General features: G+C 42.2%; 1 long non-coding RNA gene across 1 annotated transcript; it reads right to left on the reverse strand.

Annotated features, from left to right (window-relative positions):
* Window positions 1–4,431: 4,431 nt before the first annotated feature.
* Window positions 4,432–8,154, reverse strand: LOC121065841. Its single transcript, XR_005817351.1, has 3 exons — window positions 7,996–8,154; window positions 7,761–7,909; window positions 4,432–6,378 (listed from the first exon to the last, which is right to left on the reverse strand). It is a non-coding gene; the product is annotated as an uncharacterized LOC121065841 (long non-coding RNA).
* Between the last annotated feature and the right edge of the window lie 7,277 nt (window positions 8,155–15,431).

The following is a 15,431-nucleotide window of genomic DNA, read 5'->3' on the forward strand; positions in this document are numbered from 1 at the left end:
TCTGGAATTTCTTTTTGCTAAATGGTGTGTGCATGTGAAAATACTGGTATTGTATCCTCCTGATAGAATTCATACTACAAACCCACCCACAGCAGAGAACAAAATGGGCTTAGATGATTGAGTTCATTTTTTTCAGGGACCAACAAGCAGGGCAGAAAGTTGGCAAGGTTTGTCTGAGGAAGCCCGAATAGAGTGGGGAGAACAGAGGTGAGGATCTTCTTGCTCTTCCCATCTCTGGGAAGCATCCTCCCTTTTGGCAGCACCCTGGCTGGTCCAGCAGACTGCACTTTCACTGCCATTTTGTCACAAGGGATGGGGAGGGTATTTTTCTTTCCATTATGGAGCAGTAGTAAAGAGAACATTTCCTTGGTTGACTTGCACTTCGGCTTCTGTGTAAAGTCCAAAGGAGAATTCAATGAAAATGTTAGTCAAGGTAAGATCCATTCAAGTCAGAGCATGAAGTGTGTTGTTTTTGCAGAGTGAGACATGGAGAAAAGTGTTTTAGCAACTCTAAGAAAGTCCAGGAAACAGTTCTTGTAAACTTGCCTGAAATCAAAGCTAAAAAGGATGGATAAAGAGTATTAAAATGGGAATACTTTAGCTTCTTCACATGCCAAGTTATTCTTTTCTAGAACTATGTAAACAGCCAGGCCAAAATGAATACATGTGTTGATTGAATTGTTTGGAGGATTTTCTCTCTTTTTTTTTTTTAATTTCCTTTTAAAGTCTGCATCACCTTACATTTTAAAATAAAATGGTAAGAATAATAAGCAAAACATGTCGTCTAAAAATACTCATGTAAAATGCAAATGAGTTTATTTTTGGGGTTCTTTTTGCTTTTCTAGGTCTGAGGCCTGAAGTTGTGTTTTCTTTTCTCAGAAGACTTAGAAAGTAATATGCATTCCAAAAGCAGTTACCAGTTACAGCTTATCCTGTTTGTTTTTCAAGAGAATATGAAAATATATATATATATATATTACATATAAATATACACAACTACCGCAGAACACAAGTTACCAGCGCTAACCATGTAATTGCTGGAGAAAAGCCATAGGCTAGTAACACTATTGTGAGGACATAAATGGACAGCATGAAAATGAAATATTAGGTGGCTGATTTAGCTTACAGCTGTTCTGCATTCTCATCAAGTGGTATTCTATGTCAAAGAATGACAGTTTTAATTTCCTTTGCTGATTGCTCTGTTTAGATTACTTTGACGCAAATTATTGCTTTTATAAGAATGTAGACCAGCTGGAAGGCAAACATCTCTCCTAATAGTTTTTTTCTCTTTTTTTTTTTCTGTTTCTTCATTGTCTGTAGTGGAGGTGCAAATTCAAGCCATATAACTTGGCTTTATAGCCACCATTTTGATATTTTTAGGCATTCAGGTGTAAAAGCTGGTCCCTAAATTACAGGGCTATAATTCTAGCTTAGTCTGGAGAGAATGACTTCATGAAGTAATAAATGAAATGGTAACTGGACTAAGCAGGATCAAGAAAACATTTGATGGATTCAATTACAATGGATCTTAGTTATACAGTTTAACTTTTATGTGCATTTAACCATTTTCTTAAATATAGGCTAACTGAAGCATGGGCTTCCCTGACCTTGAGCTTAAGGAGTCTGTGCTTACAACCCAGATAATTACACTGAAGCTACTGGTGCATCTGTTATAACACCTATTATCCAGAAAACAGCCCAGCAAAATCTGACCCAGAGGCTGCAACACCCGTTTGAACTTCCACACCTCGCAGTGCCTCCTGGGCTGGTCACCACGTTCCCCCTTACCAGCACGTTCTGGTAAAGACCTTGTTCACTGTGTCACCTCAGACCAGGCTCTCCTTGAAAGGACTCTGTGCAGCCAGGTGCTCCCAGCATTTCCAGCTCCACATCATCCCCTGCCTTCTTGTGCAGGGAGACCATGTTGTGCCCATCATCTCTGCCAGTCCTTCCGAGAACTGGTCAAAGTAGGAAGAAAGGACCAACCTACCATGGACTGCTGGTGTTTCTCCAACAGCACTGATGGCAACTTTGACTTCTCCAATGAAAGCGTGAGACAACAAAAGAGATGGATCTGGCATGTTACGTGAGGTGACTTGGTCTTTGCTGGGTCGCCTGAGAAGGGCACGTCCCAGTGCTGGGCTGCAGGCATGGACTGTGCCTTCCACTGGTGGGCCTAGGCTATGAGACTTCTCTCCTCGTGTAGGAGCCAAACAAGTCAGGTTACCTCTCAGTGCTGAAGACTGGCTCAGTTACTTCTTGTCCAGGCTTTACCATTTTGTAGACAGTTTAGCCAGGATTTGTTTGCTCTAATTTAGGCGCCAGGACCTTCTCCAAACATCTAATGCTACATCTTTGGGACCCTCAGTACAAGAAGGACACTGAAGCCCTGGAGCGTGTCCAGAGCAGGGCTACAAAGCTCGTGAAGGGCCTGGAACACAGGTCCTGTGAGGAGCAGCTGAAGGAACTGGGGTTGTTTAATCTGGAGAAGAGGAGGCTCAGGGAAGACCTTATTGCTCTCTACAACTGCCTGAAAGGAAGGTGGGGGGAGCTGGGCCTCTTCTCACGGGTAACTAGTGATAGGACTAGAGGGAATGACCTCGAGTTGCGCCAGGGGAGGTTCAGGTTGGAAATGAGGAGACGTTTCTTCTCAGAAAGAGCAGTCAGGCATTGGAATGGGTTGCCCAGGGAGGTGGTGGTGCCACCGACCCTGGGGGTGTTCAAGGAAAGGTTGGACGTGGTGCTTAGGGACATGGTTTAGTGGGTGACATTGGTGGTAGGGTGATGGTTGGACCAGGTGATCTCGGAGGTCTTTTCCAACCTGAATGATTCTATGATCTTTGCTAGTGAGTCACACATGGCTAAAACCATTTGCAGGCATGTAAGCCCATATTCACGTTAATAAACCATCTCACTATACATGTTCTCATACATGATTTCATGCATAGACATAAATGTGTAATTTCTAAATATCCTGCCCTCACTGCCAAACCCAATTCAGACCATGCAGCTATATGAACTGGCTGGAGCTTGATCTGCTCCTGAATCCGTCTCAAAATTTTACATTCAGTCTTAAACTCTGATCCCACGTTTTGGTACGATCTCATGGGTGATCATTTATTTCACTGTTTCCTTTGGGGTGCAACTGGCAACAACAACAACAAAATCATAGCTGTCAGGTCCTTTCAGTCTGTGGCCAAACTATCATCTGGTACCAACCCAAAGCACTTGTGAAAGCAAGTACATCTAGAAATTATTTTCCTGAGGAAAACAGGGCCATGCACACCAGCTACTAATGCACTGTTCTTACCAAAGCACGTGTGTAGAAAACACAACTCTGAACATGTGGCAAATCTCTTCTTCTCTTGAAGCAATGTTGGCATCTCCCAACAGTGAATGCACATCGGGAACACAATTGCCACCTGCAGTAACCAGCTCAGCGTGGTAGATGTGCTTGAGGTCCCTGAGAGCCCTCCACCATGCAGCCCACATGAGTCTGGTGATGCTGCCAATGGCAACTCCTGATATAGTGATTGGAAGAAAGCAGCCCCTGGCCATGTGGGATCAATTCCAACCTGATTCCCAGGCTGCCACCACACACACTGAGTTCTGCCCACACACCCTGCTCTCTTCCTCTCCAAGGAGGAGAGTGGCCCAGCCATGATCCTTACTCTCCTGAGGTGGCACAATGCTTTGAAAGACAATAGCAGAGTTGAGCTCAGCGGGCTGGGAGTGAAGGACAGCCAGTCCACCTAGGAAAGATGGATCAGATAGGGAAGAAAGGTCTTCGGGATGCAAAGGAGGATATAGACCCAGAGACCACTGGCAACTGAGTGTTCTGAAAGCTGAAAGGAGATATTGGAAGGGGAAGTAGCAAGGATGTATTTAAGAGAATACATTCAGGAGAGGATGCAAAGCAAATTTTAAGCTGTTCAGAGGAGTATCAACCCCATTAAATGGAGAAAGAAAGACAACATATCCTGATAGAAAATGTGTGCAAGGTAAAGACATTATCAGAGACATTTGCTGCTGCTTGAGGCTATTGCTACACTGTGCTGGCCATAGTGGAAGTAGGAAACAAGTGTGTGAGGAGGGGTGGAAGAAAGCATCAAAGAATTGCTCTTCTGTACTAGCACAGACACTTGGTTTTTCGCTTGGCCCCTTTTGCAACGTTCGGCTGCCAAGCTAGCATACTTCTCTGTTGCTGCGTCAAGCAGTCCAACCAGAAGTGCCTGATGCCTTCCCCAGAATGACGTCTTTCTTCAGGGTATTAGTAATTGCACTGGGGTTTTGAGCCACCGCTGGAGAGATGCCAACCCATGCACTACTGTCTGCCTGTGGGCTACGAACACAGGGCATTTCCAAAGGGTTCAAAGATTTTTTTTTTCTGGCGGAGGTTTTTGTTTCAGTTTTCAGACGTGTGTCCTTGCCCACGGCCGTGCTGTGAAAAATATGGCTGTGCAGAAAAATACTGTTTTAAAAATGATGCTTTCCTGCACTTCAAATTGAAGCTCAGTAAAACATAAGCCTGGCCTTCAAATGTATTTCTGTGTCAATAGGAGGTCTACTGGAGCAGGAGCCAAACTGTCTGTCTTTATTTCAGTGGAACGACACCGACAGAAAACTGAGTTGCAAATGATTAAGGGATCTTTCCTGCTACTCTCAGGAATTAACGGACCTGAAGGATCAAGTGCCTCTCCCCCAGAGAGATGGTCCTCCCAGCTGAACAGCAGTCTCACTGGGTGAGGAGTTACAAATTGTTCTTGCTGACTCTGCCCAGGCAAGTGCCCCATCTTTTACAAGCTCTGTCATTCCATGATTCAAAAGTGAAAGTCAGGTCCACTTTGCTTCCCCATTTCATTTCGCTTTTTAAATTGCTAAGAAAAGACTTTGACACTGAAACTGAAAAATAAATGGAATTTGTGAATCTTTCTAGCAAAACTCTACTTCCCCGTGCCTCCTTTTTCTTCATCTCCTCTTGAATACTCTTTTGATTTTTTCCTTCCTCCCCGTCTTTTCCCCCCACTCTTTTCTCTATCCCCATTCTATCTCATCTATAGTCTTCTTCATTGAAAAATGATAGATTTTTTCCAACTCTCAGCACTTCCTTTTGTTCATTACTTTGGTCATTCTCAGTTCTCCTGCAAAAAAAATACTGAATCTTGTGAAAAATAAATTGAGGAAAAAAGTGATAAAGACAATCAATAAGTAATTTGCTAGGTTCCTCTGTTTCAAAAAATGCAGGGAAAGCATCATTTCTGCTACTAAACTGAGACCCAAATATAAAAAGAGATGGCTAAACATTTTCTGCCTTGTCCTTGTGTGTCTTCTCTGTAAGGCACAAAACCAGGTAAAAACAGCCTTGTCCCCAGGTCTCTTTCCTGCCTACCACCAACATGCACAATAAACGTGTCATAAAGTTCTGCCTTAACAGCAGTTTGGGTTTTGAGAGGTTTTCCTTTCTTTGTTTCTGCCTGTCACTAACATGCTGTGAAGGGTGTCTGGGAATGTCCTCATTTTAATGGGACATGGGATCTTCGGGGTGGAAGGCACCTCTGGAGGTCGTCTGGGCCACCTCCTGCTTAACCAGCCAGTTCAAACCTAGGCCAAGTTGCTCAGAGTCTCATCCACTCAAGCTTTGTGCTTATCCAGTGCTGGTGATTTGATGGCAACCTGGGCACCTCTTCCAGCATCTGGCCAACCTCACTGCAAAAAGCTTTTTTCTGGTTAGGAAATTTGTCTCATGGTTAGGAAGCACTTTCTTGTTTGAAACTCACATTTCTGTTCACAGCTAGCTTACTGCCATGTGTTCTTTGCTATCCCGTCTGATATTTGCACTGCTGATAGGCAGATAGGCAGCAGTCTTCGTCCCTTCTGTGGCTTTGTTTTGCCAGCCTAAACACAGCATCCACTTCCCAGCTCCTCTCTAGCTCAAAGCTCTTCGTCCCTCTGACCACTTCTGGCAGCCCTGGGCACCCTGATGGGCACCAGCCTATCTTTGCTTAAGCAAGAGCAAAATTTAAATGAAATCTCACAAACATCTGAGAATAAGGGCACTATGCTTTGTTCTTTTCTGTTGGATATACCTCACCAGACCATGCTGAGATCATATCAGCAGCACATCCACTTATATACAAGGATCCTTCCCTTCCACAGTTATTTCCATCCAATGCCTTTGCTGCCATCACAGCACACAACTCATTAATTCCTTCTTCTCCATGAACTTATTAACACTCAGCAGTGCTCTCTCCGTTTTAGCCAGCTCCGTCCACACCCAGGAAGTAAATGAAGAATACTTATTAACAGGGCTATGCTGCCACATAGCAATCCCTTCAAAATTCATAGGCACACTTTGCTGCACAATAATCCAGGAGTTTTCTAGAAAATAAATAAATAAATAAATAGATGCCAGATTCACTGTATCTTGAATTCAAAGTAGAAAAATTATGACAAACCTGTGATCCAAAATGTCCTGCATGCATAATCATCCTAAAAGTGTGCAAAAAGAGCCTACCTGAGCAATAGCAAGCAGTATGTTCACAGCTAACTTCCATTGACATCCCCTCTGCAAATCACATCGGAGCACCCAGAATTACCCATGCCCTGTCCAACATTTGCATGCTGGATGACAAACTGAGAAAAGTGCTGTTCGGATGCTACCAGTGGGGCTGGGACTCCCTAGCACAGAAAGAGGTGGCTGTGAGTCTGTCAGCAGATGAACTCCTCTCTCTGTGTGCTGAAGGCTATAGCTCTGCCCCATGCCGCAGTAGCATTGGCAGAAGTTGCTCATGCCCACACACCCTTACTCCAGCTCTCAGCCTGCCCAGGGGTACCAACTCCCCCACACCAGCACTTTAAGTTTCTCTGGTTTTGTTGGGCATAGCTCAGTTCTGGAATTACTGGCTGGGAAGACAGTGAGGAGCAGAGGTGGAATCACGGATGAGGAGTTAGCTACCAATAGGCAAGATTTCTATTCCCTTCCAAATCTCTTTGTTGAGAGATTTATGTTTATGCCAGCTGTATTATCTTTTCCAATCAGCATTCCCAGCAAAACAGTTACCAGCACTGTTATTAGAGCACCCGTAGCTAAAACGGTTTCGCAATGTGGGGAAAATCAACAAAATGGACTTTGTTGGCCTCTTCCCAATCTTTTTGAACTCAGTGGCAAAACTCCCTTGGTACAAGAGGTGCTGGTATGACAAAATCTGTTCTCATATAATCTTTGAGAATCTATGCATAGAAATAGATTCTAAAGCCATTTTTAACTTGATACTCCATATTGAATCAGTTTCATTCCGTAAGTTCAAACATTATTATGAATAAAATCCCTGAACCTCTGCTCAAAACATATGATAAATGTCCTATCACGTCAAGTGGAAATTCTGAAATTTCACCCCAGTAATTTGAAGCAAACCCAATTCTTTCGTCTGCTCAATCCCTTACTAAACAATCATTTAAAAAAAAAAAAAAAGACACACGAGAAAACTGCCAACAACAGTAATCCTAACCTTCTGTTGCAGCCCAAGGATAAGACCACCAAGCTTAAAAGTCAAATTGTGTGGGCACTACTATTAATTAGGAGAAATGGTACCTACATTGTATGAGTTGTTAAAGAAAAAAGAGATTTTTTTCAACACTGTAAACTAACTGTAATGAATAAAATGCACAAGACTGGAAAGTTAGAAATCAGCAGAGAGAAATGACACAAACCATGAGAATGTGACTGGTTATTTGTAATAGGATAATACTACATTACATACCTAAAACCAACTGTTTTCTTTGCCTAAGCATGATCTTTTATGTCAGGGTATCGCATGTCTTTTTCTCCTGGTGCTTACACTCTTGGAAGGATTTCATTCATTTCCAGGAAACATTTAACATATTCCTCCTATGTTGCATAAAATTCTGCCTGAAAAAAAAAAGAAGTATATACATCTGCCAGCTCAGCGTATGCTGAGAAATGTGCATTGAGAATAAAGGTTTCAGACAATATACCTTAAAAAGAAATTTGTTATAGCAGAACCCTGGTCCTGTGGACATCTTCATATGCTTCACTGCTGTGTAGGCATAGCGTTACCACCAGTGACAGCAAGACTATTCAGAAACATGGTCCAGGCACCTACTATTTGAAGATCTTCCACATCTAAGACAATACTGTGAAAGAAGCCAGAGAAATGGAAACGTGCAGAGAATCACATCTCAAGACAGCATTCAAAAAGTGACCCTTTGATGAATAATATTTAAGAATAACTCCAGACCATGTGAAGTGCCCAAGACCATTGTGTGGCTCCTTTCAGAGCCAAGACTAAAATTTCTGTTAGAGATGCATCCCTGTACAAGAGTTTCTCCACTAGAAAATGGAGTGTGATTATAGTTACTGTCAGTACCACAGCAGAGACAGAAGCAGATTCCTCCTTGCTCTGGGTCTGTAAAACAACATGTTCCGTTTTTGGCAGCTTTGCTGTGGATTATCTGGATGGAGCTTGAACCCCAGAGTGATGGGAATGCCCCAAGATGGCCAACCAGCTCCGGTTCCCCGCCTCCTCCCAGGGAGTGCTTTCGTCACTTCCAGTATAGCTGACAGATAGTACAGTTGATATTATACTGTAGTATAATATATTTAGTGTCTATGGTATAGATACAGATAGTGGAAATGAAGAAATTAGTCTTCTTTTCTGCATCAGGAAGAAGAGATCTATGCCACTGAGGACAATATTCAAGATGATGAAGCTGTGGTTCAGAAAGACAGTCATTGTGGCTTGTCAGTTATCTACTTTGTGGAAGTATATCGTGGTGACTGGGCCCTGATGATGGCAGTCCCTGGCCCCAGGGCACGTCTGTTTGAGGTGTAACATCATCAACACTGCTACCAGGCTCCAGGGCAAGGGACACCACGAGCTGATGGTTCTCTGTAATGATCGTTTACATGTCAGGTGATATATGGTAAGATTCTAATCTGACATCTCTTCAAATGTGCCCATTTTTAGCAGAAAACCATTCCAGACATTCATTTCTATTTCAATTTCTGAGCAAACTGAGAAATCTGGGTAACTATCACAGATGTCCTGCAATCTAGAAACACCAGGAGCCATCCCTGATTTTTTTAGAGCATTTACAGCGAAAAAGTAATATTTTCTATTTTGTGTAAATTACTTCTGATTTACTAAAGTTATTCCAGATCCCCCCAAAAAAGAAGAAAATAAGGGTGATGCAAAATTTTCACTGGTATTTCATTTCTTCTGCAAGGCTGCGCAGTAGCCTTGATTTACTGTAGTGTAACATAAGGATTCTTTTCGTGTGACCTTTTTCTTCCTTTCTTGGGAATGGCAGTTTAGAAGGATTTAGAGGCATGTTCCCATTGTATAGTTTGTGATGTTTCACGGTTACTCTCTTCTTGTTACTCCAGGCTTGTCAAGATTATTAGTGCTTAAGGGGCTAATTCAAAGGAAGAACTGGCAGAACAGGCAGAGTGACTTCGTCCCCTGGCAATGAACTGAGTGTCAATGGCAAACAAGGGATTGTCAATGGCAAACAAGGGATTTTAAGCATATGTCATCTAATGTTTGGGACCAGTATTTTCTCCTTTTCTTATACCATCTGACTGGTTTTCTTCCTTTTGAAAGCTCAACAAGTTATATATGTTTCTTACCTTGCTAGCCTTTGATCTAATGGTACTACTTTAAGAAAAGTTTTCTCAAATCATGATGAGAGGGACTAAGGCTAAGGTGGGAGTGAACAAGTTGTACAGAAGGTAGGAGGGAAGGTAGAATTCATTTTCCGCATTTTCCATTCATCTGTCTTTCCTTTTACATACAAGACAGTGCCAGGTTCATAGTGAAATCAATAGGAAAGTTGACGTTAAGTTCAGTGTAAACAAAATCCACCCTTTTACAGTAATTTTACCTTACACTGAGAAAATTTTAAAAGCAACTTTCCTTCTGTGTGACATTGATTTTTCACTTTTGATAAGCAGTTATTTTCCTTACCCCCTGTGGCTGCTTCTCTAAAACAATACACAAAATTTGCTCAATACATATATCATAAGAAAACTATGAAACATGAAACAAAAAGGAATTTGAGGAAAGTTAAAGGACTCTCCTCCCTCTACATTTCTTATCATTGTAAGAAGCCAGAAAATAACTTTGTTTTGCTGACTTTTGGCAGACTTTTGGTTCTGCAGAGGATCTTGGTAGACCAAAGAGCAGTGAAGGTTGTAGCTATGCCATCTGCCCACACACCAAAGCCCATTTCAAAAGCTGTGATTTCTAGAGGTTAGGATCTCGTGAAATTTGTAGTCCAAAGGATCTTGCAACCTATTCAAATTGCTTAGTATAAAAAAAAATTCAGGTGTGGGCTTACCTATTCAGATGGCAAAACACACACTGACAATTGTCTAAGACTGCAAAAATCTTGAGCCTTTCTTTTCTCTTTCATGGGCATCAGGCAAGAGGAGTCCTTTCAAAACCAGTGGAGTTACAACAGCATAAAACATGTGCAGTGGTTTTCTGTGAGCAGTGGATAGGTCTGGCTAAAAAGACCATTTAGGAAATAACAAATATGTCCAAAATATAATGCGAAAGCTGAAAGCACGAGGAGTCAAAAGTCCTCATGAATTGAGATTGAATTTAGCTATGAGATTTTTTTTGTTATGAAAAGTATTGAACACTTCAATTTCTTAAAACCTTCTATATTTTTAATCTGGTTTCAAGAGCATGTGCTACTTTGGAGAAGTGAGAACTAAATGCTATTTTGGGATGAGGTAAAATGTTCTTCATGTTTGTCATGAAGACAGGATTTTTTATTTGCAGTTTTTATTTTTATTTATTTATTTTTGCAGTCCTAGGAATCAGGCATCATCACACTGACACAAGTGTTTGGGCAGCCATGCAGAGAGTCAGATCATAGAATAGATCCCACTGAAACCTGTTTTTATTACATTCCTTTGCCAGGTTGGTTTCCAACCAGATCCTCCCCCCTGCTGCTCAAATGTCAATACCAACACACATGGGAGGTGGTGAGAAAAAATGACTTGTGGCAGAAGTCAGACTGTGGCCTGGCAGTGCCACTCCTTTGGGTAGTGGCTTTCCCATGCTGATATTAACTTACAACAGCTATGGAACTATATGCAAAGTGTCAGGCAGAAAACAGCAGATTTCACTGGATGGGTATGTGGGACCTGGGCTGACTGGGAAACATGGATAGCACATAGCTGAAAAGTGCAACATTCACCAAGGAGTATCTTCTATATGACTATTTAAAATTCCTTTAAAAGAAAATTAGCTGAAAATTAAATGTTAAAAGGTAGCAATTTTATAATATTTGTTAAATATGGAACCTTGCACCAGAAATTTTGCTTAGACTGTTATAAACATATAATAAATATACCATGAAATGAAACACAGAAGTTTGTTTTACCAATTTTTTAAAAGCACCTGTAATTTTGAACTAAGTCCTTGCTCTCTGTTCCTGTTTGCTAATGTTTGTTATATTTATGGGGAATAAAGAGAATGCACTTCATTTTCAGACGTTTTAAAAGCCTAAGCACTTCATCCTGACAAGTCCAGGCAAGCAGCATCAGAAAAATGTAGACCACAGAAATCCCAAGACCTGAGCCTTTATAAATAACAATGAAGATGAGAGCCACAGGAGTGACGTGATGCTGCAGAGCTAAGGTACAAAGACAACTAGGGAGATACCCACTGCGTTCCCTCTCCACACCAAAATTGCCACTGTCATACACCATTTCAGGCACAGGGGAGAGTTAGGGTTTTTCAGACTCCGGTGGTTCATCTAGACTGCTTCTGGTTTTTTTAGTGCTTTTTTTTTTTCCTTTTGGTTTCACATGTATTTTTAAAACCAGCAGGGGAATCGCTGCATTCAGGACGAGTGATACCAGGGGACTTTACACCAAGCAGCACCTGACTGGGGCAGACAGAGCCGTGGTGTTCCCCTGCAAGGGGCTAAGTGAGAGACGGTCAAAAAAACCATGAGGAGCTCTTGCACCAGCCCAAAAGAAAAAACAGGGAGAGGAGCTTTTTCCTCTCAGGAAAGCAGATCTCTCTCCCAGGCAGCCAACACTCAACTTATCCTGGGTTTGGGTGTACAGACCAGTTCTTCCTCCCAAAACACAACCTATGGAGGAAGCAGAGATGATACTGTGGGTCCTCAACCCTGCCCAGGCTTACTCAACAACTCTGAGGTCACAAGATTTCTTGGGAATCACTTTCTATTTCTGCCCAAGGGCCACATTTCTTGTGTTATATACTGTGGCAAACATTGCCTGAAATACAGGCCAGCCCACCAAGGCAGCACATTGATTCCTGACCTTTTATATCTGATGAAAAATAGTTCACTTTAAGAGGACAGAATGGAAAATATCTTGGCCAGGATTACTTTTAGGAGTTGGGGAACTTTCCTGTAAAGTAGCAAATCTGAGTTCCCAATCCCTTTGGATAGGAAAGAGATGTGATTCAACATCTCCCATATTCCAATTAAGCCATCTAAACTAAAACCACTTGGCCATCTAATTGGCCACCTGGTGGAAAAATCTAGTTGGACCTAGACCACTCGAACCCTCTGATGATTGGATCAAAGTCTTTATAGCCAGCTTGGCCCCCCAGGATACTTTTGCTTCAATAATAGCAGTATGGAAAGAGTGAAGATTACTGATCCAGCACAACCTATTAATCCTTGCTGTTATAGTGTTTTGACGTGCAATTACAACGGGCTCCCACTATAGTAAGTAGGTCCCTTTTAGCAAATTCAGTATTGTTCAGTAGAACAATAAAGGGCTTTGTTAAAACCTTCACAGAAAGGCGGAAGTTACTTAAGGCAGTATCTGAGCAATGATGTTAAGGTTTCTTGACAAGACTGTAAGGCCAAATATATGACCTTAGTGGCAAACTCCTCAGCAGTTCCCTTATGTCACTACAGGATCCTTGAGCTCCAAAAACCTTTGTATAACTGTGCATCTGTTGTAGCAGGTGCACAGTGTGTCTTGTTTTTCTAGTTATTCATCTCCTAAGAAAAATTTCCAATACATATAACTTACTATTGAAATGTTATCTCCCAAAGGGAATGCACTAAATTCTTGCACCTGATTCTGGCAACGGAGTTATGATACATTTATCAGCGGTCCAGTAAAGCATTACTACCACTTTGTAGCATAATTAAAAAATAGCCCTCTAGGTGTACAGTCTGTATGACTCATTACACTCAGATGAGATATAAAAACGACACCTACTTCCACTTCAGACATCTTTCCATACTCTAGCTCTGATGTAGAAATAAAGCTCTCTCAAGCTTGAGAAGTAGTATCTCCTGAATAATTTTGCATACAATTATAGAAATAACCACTATTCAACTTCAGTTGTCGGTTGAAAAAGAACCTGCTGCTACCCAGGAGAAAAACACAAGAGGATCATTGAACAACTTGGGTTAGGTAATTTACAACATTGCAGAAAAACAGTCATGAGGAAAAACAGAATGAAGATGCATGGCTAGAGGTCAGACTGGGTGAGAGAACAGTCTGATAAAGAGATCATGGTCACAAAAAAAATAGACTTGAATGTAGGTAAATACTTAGATCTACAAGGGTCTCATTAAGCAACATATCAAATTTTTATGTAAGACTGAAAGAGATCCTATGCTTACGGAACTGAACTAGACTTGGCATGCACTCAGAAGTGTGACTGTTTTATAGGTAAACATTGACACCCTTTTGTTTTCCTTTTGCATTGAGCAAGCTGTGCGGAAGAACTTACCTTTTGAATGTTTTGTAAAACACAATCTACATCTAACATACTATGTTAAAAATGATAAACAGTAAAAATAACAAATAGTCACAACATTCAGTACCTTTGATATACTCAGACTGCTCACTGTGTTCTCTTTTCAGCTTCATCATCTTCCCTGATGACTGAAAAACCTTCCTCTTCTCTTCAGTCATACAACATCTTCGAATTTTCATCTTTCATACTTAGAAGAGAGCTCAAAAGGAAACAAGAAGTTCTTTAAACACAATCAGAATTTACAGTCAATTTACTTTCAAAAGCAGACAGAGACTTTCTATAGAAGCACAGTCCATCAATAATAATTTAAAACACAAAACTCATAATAAAAACAGGATCTTTATCAAAACAGCATATTCACAATAGTGGGCAATGGTCACAAAGAAGCCAAATACAGTTAGTGTGCAGGTACTGAGCTTGTGAAAGACAAAATATGGGAGAATTTGTAACTTGACCAGTTCTCTGCTCTGGTGCCTCATGCAGCCATATGAAAAGGTGTGCAGCACCATGATGGAGGCAAAGCGAGAGCTACCTTCCTCCCAGGAGAAAGGTTTATGGAATCACTTACTGATGCCATTTATCAGTGCAGCCACAGCAGCAAAGTACTAGTGGAGTAAGTCTAGCGTCACTGACAAATGCTGCCTTAATCCCATTCCAGAGTTAAAATGGCTGCTTAAAACCGCTTTGAATCATAAAGGTGTACAAATCGGTATCTGCCTGCAATCATTATGATTTGGCAGGGACATGTGTATTTAAAGTGACCTGTGATATTTGGATATTCCCCAAGAACAGTTATCTCCAGGGCCTCTTTAGCTTGGGACCACATACCAGCCAGCCTGGAGGTTGACTAGAGAAGACAGTGGCACGATTTCTCTTCTCAAGACTGAGCAGATAAAGCTGCGTGTGTCGATCTGCTCGAGGGTAGGAAGGCTCTGCAGGAGGATCTGGATAGGCTGGACTGATGGGCTGAGGTCAACTGTATGAAGTTCAACAAGGCCAAGTGCCGGGTCCTGCATCTGGGGCACAACAACCCCAAGCAGCACTACAGGCTGGGAGATGAGTGGTTGGAAAGCTGCCTGGCAGAGAAGAACCTGGGAATACTGGTTGATAGGCAGCTGAATATGAGCCAGCAGTGTGCTCAGGTGGCCAAGAAGGCCAACAGCATCCTGGCTTGTATCGGAAACAGCGTGGCCAGCAGGTCTAGGGAGGTGATTGTCCCCCTGTACTCGGCTCTGGTGAGGCCGCACCTCGAGTACTGTGTTCAGGTTTGGGACCCTCGCTACAAGAAGGACATGGAGGTGCTCGAGCGAGTCCAGAGAAGGGCAACGAAGCTGGTGTGGGGTCTGAAGAACAAGTCTTACGAGGAGCGGCTGAGGGAGCTGGGATTGTTTAGCCTGGAGAAGAGGAGGCTCAGGGAAGACCTCATCGCTCTCTATAGGTACCTTAAAGGAGGCTGTAGAGAGGTGGGGTTGGTCTATTCTCCCACGTGCCTGGTGACAGGACGAGGGGGAACGGGCTAAAGTTGCGCCAGGGGAGGTTTAGGTTGGACATTAGGAAGAACTTCTTTACTGAAAGGGTTGTTAGGCATTGGAATGGGCTGCCCAGGGAAGTGGTTGAGTCGCCATCCCTGGAGGTCTTTAA

The sequence above is a fragment of the Cygnus olor genome, chromosome 2 (genome assembly GCF_009769625.2).
Source record: "Cygnus olor isolate bCygOlo1 chromosome 2, bCygOlo1.pri.v2, whole genome shotgun sequence".
Taxonomy (NCBI): Eukaryota; Metazoa; Chordata; class Aves; order Anseriformes; family Anatidae; genus Cygnus; species Cygnus olor.